The sequence below is a fragment of the Danaus plexippus genome, chromosome 11, assembly GCF_018135715.1.
Source record: "Danaus plexippus chromosome 11, MEX_DaPlex, whole genome shotgun sequence".
Lineage (NCBI taxonomy): Eukaryota > Metazoa > Arthropoda > Insecta > Lepidoptera > Nymphalidae > Danaus > Danaus plexippus.
The window spans coordinates 6843527-6861942 of NC_083544.1; the positions used below are offsets into that span (position 1 = coordinate 6843527).

Genomic DNA, 18416 nt, shown 5'->3' on the forward strand with positions numbered 1-18416 from the left:
GTACCTACCGTTACATATTTTGTTTCGTAACATTTATAATGATAATTTTTAAAGCTTTCTCGTGATTTAACTTATTTCATTCTCACTGTAATAATATTAAGGATGCCTCAAGATAAGTATGTTTTCTGTGTTTTATTTGGTATCCATAGCTGGCGCAGATAATTCAGACCGGGATCAACTGGTCGTTTGTTACACATAACTGCCCGGATTTGGGATATTGTATCTTTTCTCGTTATTATTAATCAAAACTCATCTTGTATAACACAGGTCTTATGAGAATGAATTGTATGGATTATCTGCAATTCTTTAATTGACTTAATAAATTTGTTTGTTAAGATATTATAAAAATTCATTGTAATGTAACAAACTTCTAACCTAATTTTAGAGTATTATATGTATAAAATGAAAAAGTTTAACAGCGATCTTTAAAATTGCTAGTAGAAAAGTCGGTTACAGCTTTATATCTACTAAATATTAGTTCCTAGCGTCATACATTTTAAGGTACACAGAGGATATAGTTATAATTTTATACTTATTCCGTCCGCGTCCACTAGCAATTTGGATCTTAATTAAAACGTCTATGAAAATGGTCAGGTTGAAATGAGCGTCGTATAATTTATACCGAATATCTCGGGATTGTGATATAACAGGAATACTAAAATTTATTTGATAATTAAAATATACTTTTATAAATATTAAATATTAAAAAATAAATTGATACTTCTCTCATGACGAGGTTTCTTTCTAAAGAGATTTTTTGGTATATTAGAGGATTATATTATTTAATGCTGTATTCTTTAAATACGTGTATGATGTTTTTTTTTTAAATCTTATATAGCCTGAATAAACTTCCTTAGATTCCTAACAAGGCTTCTCTAATGACATTTTAAACATTGTGCCATAAATCGTCTCTTTGCTTACCGAAATCCTATTACTTGAATACGTAGATATGGCAACGGGCGCTACAAATTGGATTTTCAAAGATCGTTTACCCCGAAATAATGTGGTCGTGGTATTGTGTTCTAACAAATAATGAAGTCGATATGAAAAATGTTTGCTACTCTATAGTAAGTTCTTTGCGAATAATATGAGATATTACTTACATAAAAAAATATTTATATAACTTTATACGTAGTCTCGGAGTATTTATATTTATTCGTGGATGAAATCGACAACAATACTGACTCCATCCGTTCGTAATTTAGAAATTTGTTATTAGAAATACCGTCTGACTTATTAATATTTTCATAAATATCGAAATAAAAACCCAAAGATATTACATATATCAGATTCATATTCTATATAATCTTATTATCTGCTAATTCGCACAGACTTGCAGTTAGCAACGTTTCATTACGAAAACCTTGCCCGTACATTATATATCATACAACCAATGGTAATATGTGCACATTAATATACCGTAATATATATTGACATGATGTTATAAGGTCTTATTGTATTAAACTGGGTATAACGTAAACAGCACATGATAATCCATTCGCAAACGTGACAGCCGAACGGGCAGCTCAATTTCAACCCAGTAATTAAGGAGTCACCTGCGTGAACAACTCACTTCACGTAATTGAAGCTTTCAACTCGGCTCTCGTTATGACGTTCCGAAAGCCAGGCTGTGGTTTGTAAGTCAGATTTAATGTAGACAATATGGGATCTCGATTACAACTTGTTAAGTGATTTAATTCCAACACGGCTTTTACGCCGACGTCCATACTATAGGATTAAATTAGTTCCATATCACTCTAGGTTAACGAGGTTAATAAGATGATAGCATCTAATTCTTAATCTTGATAACTTCGCTCTTGGAAATGCATCATTCCAAGTAGCCTTGAGAGATGGTTACATTGAAGAACGTCGACCGTTTCATCTATACATATGTATGTATTAAATGTTTTTAAAACAGAGGTATTAAAACAAGTGGGACTGGTTGTTATTTCAGTTTATAATCAAATCATTATGGCATGGTCTGGATTTATTCTGAGCTTTCAAATATTATTACGTTTCTAGGAAATGTAATGTAGGTTATATAGAAATGTTGCAATAACGCTCATATCAAAAGTATAGGACCTGCATATATATACATCTTCGTTTAATAGCTGCATATGTTTAAGAATAATCAGCGATGGGTCGTGAGAGATGAATCTATAGTAATTGCATACCAAATGGCTGAAAGCGGCGGCCAAGTAGCGCCGGCGCCCCAACCTACTTGGAACTAAGCCAATATCTAGTGTTTGTTTATCGCATTAAATCGTATAATGTCTCTGAATATCTCCAGCAGAAGGTTTAGATTCTTTTCGTTTCAGTTGCTCTCCTCCTCGAGAGCTGTAACGCTGAGGTCGGTGTAAATTAATCTTAGCATTCTGACTTCAAACGCTATACCATCAATAATCATGTGTCGCCAGTAATAGCTTGTACTTATGTATAGTTGTGTCATATAAATGTTTCAACTACAAACATTCCTCGCGTATTTGAATTTGCAATGTAGATTGTTTGAATTAATTGTGTAGTGCTTGAATGATATATTATTATGGCGGACTGTAGTTTATTCTATGTAATTTAAATCAAGAGACCTCTTAAGGCAATAGAATTTTCCTTTGTCGGCCGTGATATTACGTCTACAAGGTTATAATTACATCAACATGACATTTTAATCTGTAAGTTTTATGTACATATAAATCAAATAGCAATGTTTGTTTGTGAATTGAAATTAGATGATTAATCGAGTGTTTGCTTATTTTTGTATATAAATTTTTGTCTACTTTCTGTTCTTCCTGAAACCGCGGAAAGAATTTTAATTACCTTTAATGGTTAGGAGAATAGTATGTCGCAACAATTATATTATGATATTTGTTTTTATACCGACTACTTAGCAGACTGTTCTATTTGAAAGTTTTCGATTCAGATACTATGTATACTCGAATATGCTGTACATTTAATTGGTGGTTTGTATTGTTGCCTTTATTTGACTTAGTTCTAGGCAAAATTTTATGTTTACATAGGAATACGAAACATCTGGTTCTGATGAACTGAATAGTTCGTATTCAGGTTGGCAGCTCTTGAAATCGTGCCAGCTTATTTTAAGTGGCAACGCCTGCTCAAGATTTGTGTGTTATACCTCATATAACGAATTATATAACAATTTGTTAACGTTTCGACAAACTGCAGTTATTTAATGGTTCTATTATATCGACGGATTTTATTGTACTTTAAATGTTATGTATGATTTATGTGTCAAGTGTTTCAAGACTTTAATACCAATATAATATTATTATAATAATGTTATAAATGTGACAGTTTTGTTTGCATGAATATGATTTCTTAGTTAAATGAATCGAAATAGCTGTACCCTACCACATGTTTGCCTCGTCAAACTAAATACAGAGCGTTTCTAGTTTTTTTATTCGTAAACCTAATTTAAAAACACGTGCCAAGATTTATGAATGAATAATTGCAATGCTTTGTACTTAGCTTTAGTCTTAGAACAATACACGGGTTGCTTTTGTAAAATAGATTTCTTCCAGTAGAAGCATGTTAGTAAACATCAAAATTGCAAGCGAGGCTGCGAGTCGATCAGATATATTTTTAAATATCCCTTTGTTTGTGCTGACTTTTAAAATATATACTTTTTACAAAGAACCGAACCAAAAGTTGTAATTAAAATGTTTCTATAGTGATACTCAATTATTATTTAGTTAATTAGTTCTTACTTTTTATATTGAGTGAATAAAAAACGTGTTATATAAAATTTGAAAGAATTGTGTAATTAAGAATTAATATAAATTTGAAACAATCAGCTATCGTTAATGACATTTAAACAAATATATTTCTCTACGACTGAGATGATGAATGAGATGAGCTTCAATAGTGTCTGGGACTTGCGTCCCAGTTGTGGGTTTAAGGGGCCCCTATCTAACGTTCGTTAAACGATAACCTCTACCGTCCAAGCTCATCTCTTTACCTAACCAAATTTGAAACGAACCTACTAGGGCTGCCTTCGACGCACGTTCCAAGAATGAACTGATGTAAGTTCTTGACAGACCCAACCCTTTTAGGAGGTTTTAGAGAGATGTTATACCTCTCGCTCCTATTTCTACCACGTACAAATTTACAACGAACCTATTCTTTGTGAGTTCGTTAGTGAGCTCGTAATACTTGTTGACCTTGATGGCATGGTATGGCATGGCTTTGGGTATGTTGGTTTCCCGAGGAACCGTGAGGCACAATGCGCTTTAAAATTCACGAATATAAAATTTTTAAAGCGCGAATATAAAAATTTTACTTCAACACATTTTTTGTATCGAATTATTAATTGTATTTATTTATGATTTCACTTTCACCAGCTCTCTCGTCCGCGTCGCTGGTCAATGCGTCGCGCATGGCTGATTGTGATATTGTTTGATTTTTTGCACGAAACATATGAAGTTACGTACACATGTCATGTAATGTATTGGATTTGATGATAAAATTCCTTTCCGCTTACGATCACGCAGGTTGATTGTGTTATTTTTTTAATTCACTGTATCATATGCAACTATGTAGTTCTCAATTATTGATCACAGTTTGTATTTATATGTTAATTATTTGCTATCTATTTCATTAATTATAAGTACAATTGTGAGCGAAATAAAATAAAAATCAACAGTTATTCCATAAGAGTTATAAATTTTTATTAAACCTGATTTCAAAGTCCTTATTGTATATTTTAAATAAATTATCTACTTTATTGAAATGATAAGCTTTCGCTTATACATTTGTAAGAGAAGAAAATAAATCAAACATAAATTTATTATGTATTCTAAAGTTTTAAGTTTCAATGCCCATCATGCAGTAACATTTAACGCACTAAATATAAAACATTTTATTAATATAATACCACTATTATTACTACTACTACTTACCATTTACTATTATATTACTATTAATAACCTGAAAGAGATTTAATTTAAATGTAAATCTTTTTAAAAATACGTCTACCAATAATATTTCTAACTCACGTTTCAGAGACGTGAAAATTTTGGTTATCTAATAATTTAGGAATTAAAAATGTCAATAGGAATAGTTTTATAGCATTCTATTTTATATCTTCTATTCTCGCTGCATCATAAAAGCTTACCGTCAATGGCTTCCTCATTGCGGGGATGTCTATGATAATGAGAAGTGGGTTATAGTTTGTTCTCAATACCGTCCGTAACGCCGGCTACGGATATAAAGTTTGATTTAGTTTAGACACGACAATCCGTTTGTGGAAACAATAACGAAACCAATTATAGATCATCCTTGTGCTCTATCTGCCGCTGTCGGAAACGAAGCTTGTTTCATATTCGCAACAACATGCCGCTTTATAACACTAGTAAAATCGTTTATATGACCGCGTTCGCGTCGAGGACTTTCATTTCGGTTATTTGTTATTAAAAAAAACGTATTATAAATATCAAAGAATTTTTGTTTAACATATCAATATATGTATAAGTGTATGTTTAGCACCTGAAATAATATATACTAGTATTTATGTTTTGTTAAAAACGGAAATATTTCACATAAAGGAACGCATCTGTCTCTGCCTGAATGCGTTTAATTCAAATTCCTACAAAAGACGATAGCGGACATCTGTACGAACATTAAACTCTTTTCTATTCATGTCGCCTGAAGCTAAGTGATAATATCTGACGAAATATCCCCATTTTCCCCTTTTAATACATCTGCCAGCAAGTCTTAAAGTACGGCGGCCCTGCCTCGAGCCGGTCGTCAGCTGTTCCCGGTTCTACGATCCGAGCACATTTATGAAAAAACTTTTGTCTACATCTTTCGCATTGTCTTGTCGACTGTCGAATTTATTCTGCCTTTTAACTTTGTCTTACTTCTCAAATACTCGAAGGATGTCTCAGACATGAAAATATTTTTTAATCTAGACTCTATAATATTTTTTTAAACAATTTAATACCGGCCCAGAAAAACACGGTTTAAGACTGATTTGTTTCTATACAATTTGGATTTAAATTTTAATGTATGTATCCAAGAATAGGTGATGAGTCTTTTAGTATACATTTTCATTATTTATGTAAAGTTAATTGGAGATCAAGAGTTTGTACACACGCGACGTCAATACAAACTTGTTACAAAACTTAAAATTCAATTTTCTCGCCAAGACGTGAGCCACATGTGAAAGTAATTAACAAGTTAATGCCTTTGTAACGCTTTGGTTTATTATTTATCTTTATACAATATAAAAACTAATGGCCTTAAAGTTTTTAAGGAAAATCCTAAAATACAAAGGGGTACCTTAAACGAATATTAAAGATCGGCAATGGGAATATTTTGTAAATAATTATCACGTGAGAAGGGGGACCCCAAAAAGAGTTCGATGAATTGTAAATGAAGATATGCGTGAAAGAGAAGTGATATCACAGATGACGGATAATATAAGTGGAGAAGGAGAACCTACTGTGCCGACCCCATATAGCATGAGATGAGGGCCGGGGAAATGATTTTTCTTAGGAAAAACCTAACTAATACTCGTGATGTGTGATAGGTGGAGCTCTAAACCTTTTCCATATTTTATATATGCCTCTTAATTGAACGGTATTCTATGGACTCTAGTTAAATCAAGTCTCATAGACATTAAATTGTATATGAACACTGTGAAGATGATCAAATCGATAAGCCCTTCTTTCACTGCCTCCTCTATGTAAATTCATCTATATTTTTCCTTTTTAAAAATAAATAAAGTTGTCAAAAATATATTTTCAAATAAGTTAAGTCATGTGAACTGATATCACCTTGTGAGTACGAAATAATGTTAAAACTGTGTCATCTCATGGTAATATTTCTAAAATAGTATAAAATCTATCCTTTGGACATGGTATGTATGTACCATGTGTAGAAAGTTAAGTTAATCTATTTTGTACTCCGAGTTATGTAACCGCTGCACATGCTATTCACATTATTGCACGCTCTATGGTCGACAGATTGAAAACAAAGCCATTTTTTTAACTGTTTTTGTTCGTATTCATTTTAGAGCATTGTTGAATATTTCATTTGTCACCTGTGAAGATAGTTTTCACATGCGTCACGAACCGAGTGGCATTTCGATTAAAACAATTTCGCAATGCTCGCTCCAAGTTTTAATGTTACTTCAGGGAATTATTAACAACCTAGATATTTAAGCTCATTCCATGTAAATATTTTGGAATTTCCTTAACTTTAATAGCGCTTACGCCCAGTTTTTAATGCAAACAAGCTGCACGCGAATACAACAGTTATAAAAGTTAATAAGTAACTGTTCCCCGGTTTGCTCCTTCGCATTCGAATGCCTCGCTGTACTTTTATGAAAAAAGTTTCCCCTCGCTGCACTCAACGGCTTCGGCCGATGAAATACAGGTTGACCGCAAAAATATACAGTTAAATACAAGGACGTGCGACCCTATACTTCGGTTGACATTCGTATAATTTACAGCTTTCCAAGTAGCTACCTATATCATTTTGGAAAAGTTACTGAAATTTATAGGCTTAGGAGCCACAGTCTGAGGCGTAACTTGCGGTTCTTTTAAATGTCCCATCGGAGATATAAAATTCTGTGAGATGTTTTTTATCCTTAATTTTACTTAACGCCTATTAAAGGGCAATTGGTTTTAATCACTTTTCAAGAAATTCCCTAAATGGTTAACTTTAAACGATCTCAGGCAAAATTTTCTTAATTAGACAGCAATGTTTAAATTACTTCTCGATTAAGTATATCAAAAGATTTATGATTAAGTCTAGGCGAACTTGAAGTTTTTTTATATAACGCTTTTATTAACCAAGATTTTATAAAGTCGATACCATATAAAATCTTGGTAATTCCCACATGAATGAAAGGAATGCATTGTTTTTTATTATTATTCTTGAACACTTTGTCAGAAAAACCAGCCGTTATAGTGTTATCAAAAGATAACCTCGTCTGTTTGTATAATTAATTAAATATAAATAAATATATTATTTTACAATTGATAACTGTTATAATTAATAATGTCAATAATATAGCAAACTCTATGTTTATAATGAACTTTACTAGCACTTGAATGATGGATCGCCGCTTTGCATAGTTAATATTCTTTTTATAATAAAGTTTTCCGCCGTACTCAATTTACATATCAAACACCTGATTTATAATAATAATAATAATAATAATAATGATCATAGTGATCATTAGAATTTTAAATTCAACATAAATTACTATCAAGTCCTTGGCTACTTACGATTTCGGCCGTTCTTATCTATTTGTACAGAGATGTTCGTAGTCCGGCTTATACATTGTTGTTTTTACTTGGCTTTGCTGAATGTAACATAGGATATATTTAGTTCACAGATTTGGTCATTCGAAATAAGGTATCTTGTTAGTTTATATTAAGATTTTGTATGTTAATGTAAGTTTCTTAAATTATTTTGCTAGTTATATCTCATCCCCTTTTTCTTTAATCTTGTCCGTCTACTATACATTATTTATAACAATTCCTTTTTAACGATACCCTATTTAACATTTAGATTTTAGGTCAACGTTATTCTTCTATAAAATAAATATAAAATTAATAATACTACTTTTTGCGAACGATACGATAATACATAAAATGAATAAAGAAATCTATTTTTATATGTAAGATATTCGTCTAAAATATTATAACTGTTACATAGAGACTGTTATAATGGATTCCATTCTTTACCAAACAATGCATGTGATGAGAAAACATCTTATTCAATACTTGATTTATGTAAAGTAGCTGCAAAGATTTGAATGGCTCCCAGTTATGTCGAACCCAAAAGCTTTTCATAAATGAACCATGCTACTTGGCGGTGGCTAAGATTGTTTTGTACAATCTTCACACTCAACCACGCATTCACACAACGAACTGAATTAATTGAACTGAAATAATTTTTTTCCTTAAATGGAATTCGGAAAAAAAGGTCATATATCTACAAATCAAAGAGTACACATGTGTGTATGTTTAATGTGCATACTATAACGTAAAACTTATTTTATAACGCGACTTTCTTAAAAACATGTGAATCTATTTCCATTGATTCTTCATAAACGTAATTGAATTTGAAATTTGGAGTGCTTAAGTATTTTTACAATTATTTATCCTATTAATAATATGCTGAATCTATCACATATTTTAAATAATATTTTAACCTGGTTAACGTGCCTATAGTAAAGCATAAAAAATTCGGTCTGAATTCCTATGGATAAATCTAGTCTGTTTAAACCCTCGCTAGTTGATCCATATTCTTTAATATCGTTAGGATTTTCAATATTAGTTTAAAATATAAAACTACTGAAGTTTTTGTTTGTAAAATGCATTCTTGTTTTTGAGCTGGATTACGATAGAAAATGATAGTAATTGGTAATGACAGTTGCGTGTTGCATGCTCTGATAGCGTGATTTCTCATTCGTTCTAACGTGATAGCGAAAACAGCGATCAGTATGAGAATACAGTAACCTGCTTATAATGTTGATTTACGTTATAACAATACGTTTGGATATACATATTAAGGAAATATAATATTATATGTCGCTCGAAAAAAAAGTTTATAACTTCAATACTAAATCTTAAGATTTTATTTAAGAATTTACATAAATAAATTCTCTTCTTACGTGCTCGTTTTAATTCCATTTGAATTTCCCTATTATTAATAGTAACGAAACATTTATTTCCACTCTATTTATTTAATCTCAACTAAGCGTCTTAAAATAACACAATCTGTCAAGGGAATGTGAGTATTTCTTACCATCGATAAAATAGGACGAATCCCCAACAAGACAAAGGATTCAGCATCAATATTTATTGTCGTGCTTAGCATTAATCGAGATCGTGGGCTATATCGGAACGAAAGTCGATGGTGAATTGATCGTCTGTCGTGGTTTGAACGCGCCTAATTTTTCCACGACAAATAATAATTTTTCTACATGCATAGATCGTAGCGGCTCAAGCGAAGCCTACGTAGTACTGAAACGTTGTTACTGTCCTTTCGTTCGTAGCGTTCTGTTTTCAGTATGCCCCCAGACGTTGGGAAGGCCTGACGTGTCGCGGGTCGCTATCACGCCACTAGCACGCGTACGTAATGTGTGACAATAAGTGTTGCTTCCTCTAATATTTAAGAAATATAAATATAAGCATATAACTTGTTATAAATACCTATAATATATAAAATCTTTATTATATAACGTTCATTGTGTATTTAATGTAGCTGCGTGTTTAAATGCTTCACACATTACTTGGGTAAGATTAGTGTAATTTATGTGATTAATTTGACTTTACGATGTCAAAAAAATATTTATTACGAAGGTTAAATTCGTTAAAAAGTCGGTTGAAATGTTTTTAATGCGCACATTAAGATATGAGAAATCGTGTAATAAAAATTTCTATTGAATATGGCTGAAAATCTCATGACCATTAAATGTAAACGACTCAACGCAACGAAGACGTAAATCGTATAGCATTACGTTAATTTTCCGTATATAAAATTGCGGTTTTATGTCTTATTAAATCGTTTTCCATCAACAGCAACGAATCGTAGCAGTTGTTTCAATATTTACTTTAAAACTTGTGTATCATGATTTATTGCTGTAATTCCGAATCAACGTCAGAATCATAAAAAAATATCATAAATGTTAAGATTCCGTACCAAAAATATGAAAACGGAGCTCACAGCTTTGTCCGCGTCTCTTATTTTGTATGTCGAGGGATTTTAGTCCGTAAAAAGAATAGACCGCCGTTAATGGCTTTACTGACAATGTATCAGGTTTTTTAATCTGGAAGTCGTATTTGGCACATAAATAAAGTACAATGGATGCCATCAGTTTTCTTTATGTAGTGTATTCAAGAAATCTGTTCGTAAAGTATATTTGGAACGGTTAATGCTTTGTATATCCTTACAAAGTTTGCAAGTTCTTCCTTACTTCTGCTAAAGCATGGAATCTATCTGTATGATAGGAAATATAATATTTACTTTTCAATACTATATAAATAATATTGTTACATATTCTATTTAATAATTACTTATAGATCAGATAAATAAAGCCTTACTTTTTTCTCCGAAACTTGTTTGTTTTAGATATGCTAAGTACCAAGCTTTTATTGAAATTTGGTTATTCATGGAAGCAGCGGGTACCTCAACTGTCAATTTCTGTTGAGGATTCTTGAGTTTTTATTAAACTTAATGTTATATAATTTTATTAGATATTATTAAATTATTAATAAATGTGATGAGTAAATACGAGCTTAATATTATGTTGAATAAAGAACAATATATATTTTATAGTATAGTATTAGTTTTATCGGAATATTTTATAAATATACACCTATATGTATATATAGAATTCATCATCAGCCTATAGGAACCCACTGCTGAGCAAAGGCCTCTTCTTACATGAAGAAGGTTAGAGCATGAATCACCACGCTTGCTCAAGACAGGTTGGCGATGTCAATCTTATAATTTGAAAATATAAGCCCAGGTTTCCTCGTGATGTTTTCCTTCTCCGTCCGTCTAAATACTCTTGAAAAGTACATATGATTCGTAAAAGATCACATTGGTACTTGCCAGGTTTCGACCTCCCACTCTCATGTAGCAGAGGCGAGCCTTTAACCTCCAGGCCACCACGACACATTAAACATTGTATATTAATTATAAAATGTTTAATACTTCTGTTCCGTACGATATTTAAAAAGGGGAAAAAATAAAGCATTTCTCTAGATATTTATTTTATTTAATAGCAGTATTTGATTTTATAGCGGCACCAGGAATATATCACAAAAAAAAATTAACTGTATTACTTTCTGAGATACGACCAGGTGATAGACAGATTTACGAATGTACAGCGGTGTCCTTAAATAGGAATTCGATTTTTCCTTTAAATAGGGAACTCTAAATATAATAACAAAAATATTTGACAAATTTCCAAATACCTACATGCATTATTCTTGCACGTCTAGTCTGTGTTTGGTAAATTTTTGGCAGGCAATAAAAAGGTTAACAAGAGAAGCATACTGAGTAAATACATGACGTCTATGGATAGTAACAGGACATGCCATGACAAGTAAATTAATATTTTAATAATATTTTTTAATATAAAGCCTTTATTATTTATTCTTTTGACTTCGGGAACGACAAGCATTTGTCAAGGTAAAAGTATTATAAAAGGCAGTTTTAAAATTTTTCATTTAAAAGAGGAACTGCTTGTAACTGTTGAGTTTCTTAATGGCATTTTCTCCTAAGAACTTGAATTCTTAGTCGGTAAATATTGCATAGATGTTTGTAATAAAATATATATATATATATATAATTAATTTGTATTTGCTAAACATTAATTTATTCCATTACTTAAGTTTTAAAGATACTTGGTTGTGCTGTTCTATTCACCATTTTTTATTTCTTATAGGTCAGGGTCGCATTTCAAACTCTTTTACATATTGAATTTATGATAAAGGTATTTAGAATTTTAATTTCTTTTTGCGAACACTTTTTTTGACTTTAATGTCTTTACAGTAAAGAACAAAAAATATGTAATTAGATCAACTCGAACCGACAGCAACACTCTTTTGAATTAATTTATTTACAACACATTGTCATAGAAACTAAATGTACGAAAATTACATTTTTTAATTACATTAAGAGTGATTCTGTCTCCTCTAAAATATTTCTCAATTTTATCCAAACATACCAACAACATTTTTAAGTAAAAATTTTTTTTTTCTCATAAGCAAATAATATGTCTTCAAAACATAGAATTAATTAAACTTTAGAGCTAACAATAGCGATCATATTTTATAATCAATTAATTTTTAGCATCAAAAAAGGGTTCTTTTACGAAGTCATAATTATTAAATTCTCTGTAAACTTTCATGAATTCTATTAAATACCTTTCAGGTTTAATACAATTAGATTAAAAGATTCCTTAACAACGGATTCAACACTATTTTAATTAACGGCCTCCCGGAATATCTTAGCGAGAGAAAATTTTGGAACAAAGAAATTAAATATTCACACTAAATATGATTTACGATAAAAGATCGGGTATCTTTGAATTTATGGGAAACAAGGCCGTGAGCTGCAGCGGGTTTATAATAACTTAATTTTCTCCAAATAACAATATATTTGCAACATTAGATAGAACGAATAAGTTTAGTTTCTTAAGCAGAAGGGACGTGGCTTTTCGCTTATTCGGTACATAAATCTCGACAGGGAGTAGACGAAATAAATCCTCGACCCATTGAGGGTCTGTTTACAACAAACAAGAAATACACGATGTTATATCCATTAACATTTATATATATATGTATATATGTTACTAGAATATAAGAAGTTACTATCCTTTATATTAATTAAAAATTCACTTCTACAGCTCACTTTTAATTTTGGTATTATTTTTTAACGATAATTAATTCTCACTGAACACGACTGTGCATTATGAAAAAATATTAAGACAGGAATAATATATATGTATAAATATATATAAATATAATTGTATCTTGGGTTTTTTTCGTATTTCAGTTTTGACTTTACGGTAATAATAAAGATAAGGTCATTTTTAATTGTTTTTCCGCTTAAGATAAAGAATTGATGGAATTTTGACAAATATTTTAAACAGGTGCTATAAAAAAATATTTGGTCCAATACAATAAAAAAAAAAAAAAAACTATCGGAACATTTAAACCACAGACGAGATTGTGCGTAACAGCTGTATATAAATAAAAATCATACCAATATAAAAGCTGAACAAAGTTTATTTTAAAACAAATGTAGAAATCGGGCTAACATATTTCAAACGTATGTGGACATTCGATGTGGAGGTATTCCCTTCTTAAGTAAAGCTTTTTCTTAACACAACACTTGAAAATTGTAGTTCATACATACGATAGGCTTCCACTTCACGCTCTTTGCTTTCTGCTTTCCATAAAAGTGAATGGGAAACCTCGTGTGGGGTTGAGATCGTAAATGGTCGCGGTGTAGACATGGAGTAGTTAAGGTACATCAATAAATATTTAACAGACCTCAAAATGCTTAAATAAATAAATAATAACAATAACAAATTTAATAATCAAAGAAAAAACAGCGAATAATTTTATATTATAATAATTTCATATTCAATTTGTTTTGCCAGCGCCAGATGGCAATCTTGTATTCACGAAGGGTTATTTTGGACTAGAACAATAAGTCCAAGTCACTGCGAAAATCGGTATTCGTTTGAGGCCAAAAAATATCGGGTTATCCTTTCATTTTACGCATTTATGTTAATTTTAATAAACAGAGTCAACTCCGACAAAGCAGTAAACAAGATAGCAAGAAGCCAAAATCGTCAAGTCACGATACAATTGTACATTAAATAAAAAGCTATGAAGTTAAATATTTGTCATTGCGATGTTTTCTTTCGACGCTACTGCGGTCCCTCACTAACTAACTGTTCGCTTTTGCCAAACGACTGCCAGTGTATTTAACCGAAAACACAAAAAAGGCGGGCGTTGGAAGTCAAGCGTCTTCTTCTTGGTGTTTTGGATGAGAAATGGACAGCATTACGATTGCGACAGAGTAAGATCGTGGCTGCATTATGCTTATGCACCGGAACTCTGAATATTCATTGTAGCGATGCTCTGTATAAGCTAGAGCTCTTTAATCAACTCCTTTGCATTCGTACAATCTCCGTTGCTAATAGCGAGAACGACAGCTGCACTACCTTCAATTTTAACACAATTAATGCAAACCGTTTTGACTACAAGCTAATTGTTTTTTTTTTCACTATCAATTATAAATGTATTATTTACTACTACTGAAATTATTGTGAGTTATGTGATCATAATAAAGGCTATTAGAAAAAGAAAATGCATAAAATATTCAGCTTTTTATTCTTAGCTTTATATTGTTTATACGTGGTAGCGACCACCATTAAATGTTATATTCTGTATAATACTACGCAAAATCAGTAAACTCATTAAGTTAGTAGGTTCATACAAAAGCCTGCGGGACGTCAGAGCATTTATTTGCTAAGGACCTGCCCCCTGTTGGGCTGTTTCGATTGCAAACTGAGGAGGCGGGGAAGGCTTCCTATGACTAATTTAGTAAACTATTTTGTATGAGTCGAATGTCAATAAATTAATTTATAAATTATATCCAAACGCTGTTCCCTTCATCTTGGTAAGGTTTGACAACTTTCGACACGTGAACATTTTACAATTAGTTGTATTTTTAAAAGTAAGTAAACGAAATGCAATGTTATCCGAAAGTACGTCTGTAGTATAAGATAATTGTGATTTGTCATAAAAGTACAATATGTAATATCTGTACTATTCTAATATGTTTCATATAAATTTAAGCGGCCTACATTCGTATACTTTATAATATTCGTTATGTATAATATTAGGTAAGATTAGATAATTGATCCGTCGGAAAAATTTAATCAAATATATGGACCTTTGTAATCAACTATTCATCAATATATTATTTTTATATGTTACAAGATTTTTATGTGTAAACCATTGTTAAATATATACATATGACGTCGTCTCTATACAGTGTTTATTTTATTTAAATTCATATACACGATGAAAAGATCTAATTGAAAATAAAGTTACCATAGCACAAAGCGTCTAGGGCGGAAAGCTACGATTTGAAGGTACTTGTTCATGAGTTGTCTGTTTTTATATTCTAATGTTATATGTGCAAAAAGTAAGACGAAGCAGAGATAAAAGCCTTTCAAAATATCGGACGAATATTATAGGTGTGATTGAAATGTTGAAATAATAACTTAGAGTCGATACAAAATGACACCAGTAATCGCAATATCTAAGAGTCAAATTACTTGAAAAATTGCTTTGGGGAACTTTGTGGTTGGTTTATTGAAAAAGGTCGACTTGATTGATATCGAACTTTACACGTTGAAAATGTAGCAGTTTCGGTTTTTCCATTTCGTACAAAAAAAGATTGACTCCATTTGTTCCTGTCCGCTGCGCAATAAACTTGCCGGGGGATGTTTTTAACTAAGGATTTATCATTGGGGGAGTCTGTAATCGCCCTAATTTTGTCTAAGAAATTAGAATTTGAAATACTTTTTAAAGTATATTAAGAGCGGAAATTTAGTAAAATAAGTTCCTTAACAATATTAAGAAATTTTTGTTGTAATAGAAATTTATTGTATTTAAAATAATTTCAGTAACAACAATAATTAATTATGAATGATGCTTAGCGAAAATTTAATATTATAAGAAAAGTATTTTAAAACATCAAGGCTATTTAATTTAACAAGGTATAAACTTTATAAAAAGCCTTTACCATTTTGTTCTTATAAGTTCGATGGGTTCTCAACCCTCATGTGTTTGAAAATGTAATTTAAAAGTAAGATTAACGATAAAGCTTGAAGCCAATAAACTCATAATTAAAGTTAATTCCGTAAGTATTAATATGGACATTGCTTTTATTACTGAAAACATATATTTAACATTTAAGTAATACTGGCTGCCTTGTGGGCCATTGACTGTGAAATTTGAGTTATAACTTCATATATATATATATATTTATAATTTTCGTAAAAGTACTTAAGTTTTTAGATTGAACAGGTGACGTCATTATCATACAGACATCGATACAAAAATATTTACTTTAAGACTGCGGGGTCGTTGTTGTTATACTAACATCCCATCTTCGAATATACAAGTGCTTTTGTCATGGATGGTTAAATCACTTTTTTAATTAATTTTTTGTATTTTTGGTAAAGATGTTGAGATTTTTTTTGTATAAAAGTCAATCTATTTGATTGAGACGTTGTCATAAAATTTGTTATTAACAAAACATACTTGGGTTATGCTGTGACAATATCTACATAGTTTTCTAATTATATAGAATGCCCATAACATTAGGAAACTTTAAAATGAAACTACATTTTTTCTGTTAGTAGCTATTATTGATATTATTTTAAAACTATTTCGATCGATTTTTAGTAATCAGACTCTTTCATCTCGTCTTCCTGGGTGTGATCACTGCCACCGAAAAGTAATCGAAACGTAGGGTTAAAATAATTAAAAATTGTAATCAACTTCTTCCGATCAAATCGAAAATTTTATATTATAAAAAGGTAAATTATTAATGGAAAACCTACATATTTATATTGCGAAGGAACTTTTTAGTTGATGCAGTAAATACATTGTTTTTGAGATTCTTATATAGCTACCTATGATCATGATAAAAATAGCCTTGGGTTGTTAAAATCGCGCTGAACCAAGCATCCATACTTTTTAGTGTCATAAAAAAAATGAGAATTCGTACAAAATGTATGTTTCTATTTAAATCTGATATGAAGATTATAAAAACTAAAATGTAATTTAAATTAATTTTTCCATTCGATCAAAATGTCGTGGATTAAGATAGCAAAATATAACACTGTTCCATAACTGTAATTACAGAATTACAGAAGACCGTTTGTTTCACAGCCGCAATTTTAATCCATACCAGTGTCATTCCGTGCGCTTTATAATGGCCCCAAAAACCATATTTTGCATCCCCTTCTCGTTTTGTGTTTCGAATAAAACGTCTCACGCACAACAGTACCGTGACGGCATCATCGTGATAGATGATATTCGAGAACAATTAATCTTCCGCCAAAATATGCGGACGATTTGCAAGCGTGGTCCAGCCTAATGGCCGTGCGGATTATCGCGGCCGCGGCCTTTAAGAGCCATTCTTATATTATAATCATAAATATCAAAACATACATATATTTGCAAGTTTCAGTTCAGTTCTGTTTGCAAATATCATTGGAATTTAGGTAACTCAGATTAAAGAGAAGAAAATAAATCTATACAGCTTATTTTGTGATCTATAACTTCTTTTTATCTCACCTAAACATTTTCTACAAAAATTTATTCAACTAATAGACAACTATTTATATATTGTGATACATATAAAGTATCACAATATCTTAATAAAAACATCGTGTGGTCTGCTTTAACTTGATACTCAGAACTGAATTATATCTATACACATTTATATAAAGCTTTTTGTCCGTTTAATTCATATCATATCAGATTTCATGTATGATGGATGTCTGCTATTACTAATACTATAAGTAATGCAAATGTGACTCCGTTCTAGGAAGCAACTTGACAGTATAAGATCATATATCATACTGAGGGGTTTCATAAAGGAGACGGCGATGCGGAGTTCGGACATTGAAGGCGTTGTGCAACGGCTATGTCCTTAGATAATGTCTTGCATAAATTTACCGTAATCGTGTAAACTCAACGCTGCTAACATAATTTAACGTAAACAAGCATTTAGCTTTTATAAATACAGCAAAATTCCGGCTTTGAAATAGAAATTCCCTTGGTGAGTCAGTGCTACCAAAAAGAATTCCACAACAAAGACGACACAGTTGCTAAAGA

The 18416-nt window shown here is 31.1% G+C and overlaps 1 protein-coding gene across 4 annotated transcripts in view; it reads left to right on the top strand.

Annotated features, from left to right (window-relative positions):
• Positions 1-18416, top strand: part of LOC116765503 (bifunctional heparan sulfate N-deacetylase/N-sulfotransferase) — an 80506-nt gene that overhangs the window by 25861 nt on the left and 36229 nt on the right. The window contains exon 1 of one of the 4 annotated variants that reach the window (XM_061521815.1): positions 2655-2669. The exons of 1 other annotated variant lie outside the window; for it this stretch is intronic. The gene's annotated coding sequence lies outside the window, so the exon portion shown is untranslated. 2 more of the 4 variants (XM_032654962.2, XM_032654960.2) reach the window with 2 other exon arrangements.